This window comes from Neophocaena asiaeorientalis, unplaced genomic scaffold (genome assembly GCF_003031525.2).
Source record: "Neophocaena asiaeorientalis asiaeorientalis breed wild unplaced genomic scaffold, Neophocaena_asiaeorientalis_V1.1 scaffold106, whole genome shotgun sequence".
NCBI classification, from domain to species: domain Eukaryota; kingdom Metazoa; phylum Chordata; class Mammalia; order Artiodactyla; family Phocoenidae; genus Neophocaena; species Neophocaena asiaeorientalis.
In genome coordinates, this window is record NW_020172597.1 from 4,525,107 (window position 1) to 4,529,915 (window position 4,809).

Sequence of the window (4,809 nt, forward strand, 5' to 3'; positions counted from 1 at the left end):
GTATAAACACTCTTCCTCCAAGTCATCAGGGATCGCAGGTCTTTTGATCATGAGCCACCCTGTTGCCCTGTTCTCCTCGCTCAGCCCTGTTTTCTTGGCTCCAAACCCTGGTCTCACTGGGCATTGATTGGGCACATGAACTTGGGTTTGACAACAAAGCCAGGCTCCCAAGCGTGAGGGGGAGAAGTCCCAGCGCGCAGTCTCACCCAGCCTGCACACCCTCCCCTCCCCACTCAAACCTCCGTAGTAGGTCGCAAACTTCTACATGGCACTGTCACTGTAGGATCCCAGGAACTGAAACTAAAAAGTGGCGTTTCTAGCCCTTGGCAAGGCTGAAGGAGAACCCTCCACACGCCACAGCCAGGGGCACATGCGATGGAGACAGCGGCGGGAGCGACCGAGGCGGCGCGCCGCGGGGTCTTGTGGGAGACGCCGGGCTCTCTCCGCGCAGGCGCAGTACAGCCCCAGCGGGCTTGGCCCCGGGCCGGGAGACCAGAGACCCGGGACCCGGCTTGAGCCAGGTGAGTCTGGCGGCTCTTGGCAGCGGCAGGAGCTACTTCCGGCAAGACTGGGGTTCAGAGGGGGGGCACTCAGGTTCAAAGGGAAGATGGATATCAGAGGGCCAGAGTAGGGGTGGGATTGAGGGACTTGAAGCCCCAAGTCTGGGGCCCCGGGAGCGATGGTCCCCGAAAGAGTGTGTCACTCGTGATTTGGCTGTGGAGGGTCAGATCCTACCAGGTTCTCTAAAGCAGGCACAGTCACCGGCTCTGCTCACCGCAGACAGGAGCGTTCGTGGAACCCCCCCTCCCCCCCGCCCCGTGGCTCCAGGATCCCCTTCTCCTTCAGACTCCAGCCTTGGCTTAGCTCCCTGTGCCCCGTTGCTCCCGGCTGTGGGCGCCCCCAGGTCGGGGCTGCGATCGCAGCATATCTGCGGGGCGGGTCATCCGCGTATCTCCCCCAGAGCAGTGTGTGCGGGCGCTTCCACCCTCTGATGTCTCGGGTTTCTCCTTCAAGTATTTGGCCGCCGGCTTTGCAGTCCCGGTGTCCAGAGGTCCCTAGCCGGAGTTCCTCCGTATGTATCCTGGGAGACGCTTAGTGTAACTTTGAGCCCGGCTGGATTTCCGACTGTGGCACTCTTGCTGTTCTTGAGCCCACAGGAACAAGCCATGCTGGTAGGAAAGAAGACTGCAACTCCTCAGGCAGCTGGACCCCATCTTGAGAGGATACACCTGTGACCTGAGGCTTCCTGCCAAAACTACTAGCCAAGACCAGGGTCTGGAGGAGGAAGTGGTTCTGGAGCTGCTGGGGCTGTGGACGTTCCTCAGCAAGGCTTGGGTCAGGTGACACCTTCAGAGAACAGGGAGAGACCGTGGACTTAGAATAGACTGTTCCCCATCTCTTACCTGAGGTGGTGAACACTCTGTAGTGTGGAGAGGAGAAGGCAACGTAGGGCAGGCTGGTTGAGGGAATGGTTCGGGTGAGGCTGGCCACTCTGGGGGCTGCAAGGCAGGCTTGTCTCATGGCTCCTTTCTTTTCCAGCTTTGCCTCCTTAACTCCTTTACCTTGCTGAGGAACAAGAGATGACCAGTTCCCAGGTGAGATGCATATTTCCTTTCTTGGTCCCGGTATACATACTCTTGAAGAAAAGGAGAAGGAAACACATTTATGGATGTGCTGGATATACTCAACATTGACTTTTTCTTTTGATACTCACAACAGTTGTGAGAAGTGGACATTATTTCCATTTTGCAGATGTAGCAGCTGGCTCTGTGAGGTTTAGAGACCTGTCAAGTTCACCAAGCTATGAAATGGTGGAGCCAGATTTGTCTTTAGGCCCATTGCCTATGCTGTACATGTTGTCAGTGGACAAGTCTTCTCATCCAGGGACTGAGCCTGAATTGTGCACACCTTGAGGGCTGGGCCTAATCTGTGAAATGAAGGACTCTGAAAGGAATGCACTTTCTTGCCTGGTGCCCTTCTTTAGGTTAGGTCTCTTCTCTCCCTAACATGTTGCTCATTCATTTATCTGCTTCGTCATGGCTGCTCTGTGCTCATTTATTTGTAAGAGCAAAACAAACTGACTTAGATACAATTCTTACTTCAAAGTGTGTGGTTTCTTTGGGGGAGATTAATATGTACATGTATAAAATAGTGATTATTACTCACATATACAATGAGTAATATGAAAAGAAGCCACTCTTAAGTGTCACTTTGAAGACTGCACTCAGTGATAACAGTGCTAGAGGAGGGGAAAAAATCAGTGTGCACTGGGGTGATTGAGGAAGACTGAAGGAGGTGAGCTAGAGAAAATTTGAGTACTACAGGTTTCCTCCACTATCTGAAAGTAGGGTGTTCCTATGAAACCTTTCCAAAGCCGTAATGGTGGAAAGAAGCAATTACTTTAGGACACATCTTGCTAATGGACGCACAAAATAAATCGAGATAAAGCACAGATGCTCACAGACACAGTTCAAAGTTATGGAAGCTTGATGCTGAGTGAAGTTCCTGGGAAAGAAGTTTGGCAGTGCCACTCTAGCAGCCCCGGGTATGTGCTGCCTCTGTAATGACTCTTTGCAAAACAAGTGCTGAATGGTTTTTTTGATTTTTGTTTTTCTTCATGAAAGTGAAAATGCTTTTCAGATTTCTTTCTGTTAGCGAAAACAGGTGCTAATGTAGGTCTTAATGTAGGTCTTTCATGAAAACCAAGTGGCAGATAGCAAGGATACCTGTATATGAACTTCCATACCTCTTTCAAGTCTTTACTGTTTTTTGTTGTTTATAATTGCCTTATGGCCTAGTTTATGATCAATTTTTACAGTGTTTCATGTGTGCTTGAGTAGAATGTATATTCTCTAAAGGTAAGTGGGAAGGTACCAACTTTTTTTTTTTTTTTTTTTTTTGGGGATGCGGAGCACAGGCTTCGGATGCGCAGGCCCAGTGGCCATGGCTCACGGGCCCGGCCGCTCCACGGCATGTGGGATCTTCCCGGACCGGGGCACAAACCCATGTCCCCTGCATCAGCAGGCAGACTCTCAACCACTGTGCCACCAGGGAAACCCCTCAACTTTTTTTTTTTAGACCTTCTGCTGGCACAATTCATTCTCATTTTAGGGAGGTCAGTCTTTATTCCATTAAGACCTTCAATTTATTGGTTGTGGACAACCCACATTAAGGAGGGCAATCTGCTTTACTCAAAGTCCACCCATTTAAATGTTCATCTCATCTAAAAAACCCTCACAGGAACATCCAGAATAATGTTTGTTTGTTTATTTTTTCAGAATAATGTTTGACCAAATATCTAGGCAATGTGGCCCAGCCAAGTTGACATATAAAATTAACCTTCATATCACCCTCTAACCTACTATATAGTATACTTATGTATTATGTTTCTTCCCTGTCACATACTGACAGAATGTAAGCTAGTTCCACCGGGGCAGTGTTTGTCTGTTTTATTCACTAATGTATCCCCAGAGTCAAGAACAATATCTGATGCATTGTAGGTACACAATAAATATCTATTGAATAAATCTTTATCATCCTTATCATCCTCCTTACCTTCATCCAATGTCAGATGGTTACTTTTGGAAAAAACAAAACTTAAACCCCCATCTATTACTCCTCATATGTAGTGCTCTTTCCATATCCATAACGGAACACTTATCTTCAGAAATATCTTGAAGCCTCAGGATCCTCCCAAATAAAGTGAGTGTATTTATTCATTGACCAGGGTTTGTGTTCTTTAAAATCCAAGGATGACCCTTGGGCTGGGCTATGGGTGTTCTTTTTCTTCTACCAGAGAGGGTCTGAGGACTTTTCTTCAGCATGGTAAAGGAGCATCTCAACTTTCTTGTTACCAACAGAAATCTGGTGCTAAGCAACCTAGGTCATAGATAATAATGTTAGTTAGAAATTACTTAACAGCATTTCCCCCTAATTTTCATTTTATTTATTTATTTTATTTATTTATTTTTTTGCGGTACGCGGGCCTCTCACTGCTGTGGCCTCTCCCGTTGCGGAGCACAGGCTCCGGACACGCAGGCTCAGCGGCCATGGCTCACGGGCCCAGCCGCTCCACTGCATGTGGGATCTTCCCGGACTGGGGCACGAACTGTGCCACCAGGGAAGCCCATCCCGTAATTTTTAATACTTCTCTACAATTTTTAAAACTGTCTATAGGTGTCCATAAGATCTGACTTGTTTAAAATTTTTGTATCTTTATTGATTTATTTTTGTTTGCTTGACCCATCAAGAATTGAGGAAAAAAAGTGTGTGGAATCTCTTTGAGTAGTAGATATGTCAATTTCTCTCTGTAGTACTTCCATTTTAAAAAATATATTACTTTGAGGATGTTTTATGAGGTACATACAAGTTGAGTTGTTATATCTTCATGGAGAATTAAAGCTTTTATCCCTGTGTAGTGACCTTTTATATCACCAGTGATGTTTTGTGTCTAGAAAGGTATTCTGTTCGATATTAGTATAGCTATTCTTGCTTTCTTTTGTTTATTATTTACCTGGTTTACCTTTTTCCATTATTTCAACCTTTTCAGGGCCTTATGCTTTAGGTATATCTCTCATTAACTGCTTATAGCTGAATTCTGTCCCCTCCCCCCTCAATCTGATAATCAGCACCTTTTTAACTAGCAAGTTTAGTCTGTTTGCATTTAGTGTAGTTATTGATATATTTGATGTGTTTGTACTGTCTTGCACTTTAATTTTATTTGTCCATTTTTCCTGTATTTTCCCCTCCTTTCTTTTTTTGTTTGTTTTTTTTTTTTTTTTTTTTTTTTTTTTTTTTTGTGGGGAGAGG

The 4,809-nt window shown here is 46.0% G+C and overlaps 1 long non-coding RNA gene across 3 annotated transcripts in view; it reads left to right on the forward strand.

Annotated features, from left to right (window-relative positions):
* Window positions 1–467: 467 nt before the first annotated feature.
* Window positions 468–4,809, forward strand: part of LOC112395519 (uncharacterized) — a 23,075-nt gene continuing 18,733 nt past the window's right edge. For 2 of the 3 annotated variants that reach the window (XR_003002399.1, XR_003002400.1), the window contains exons 1-3: window positions 468–521; window positions 1,158–1,340; window positions 1,540–1,595. This is a non-coding gene — a long non-coding RNA (uncharacterized LOC112395519). The remainder of the gene's footprint in view (window positions 522–1,157; window positions 1,341–1,539; window positions 1,596–4,809) is intronic. The other variant, XR_003002401.1, reaches the window with a different exon arrangement.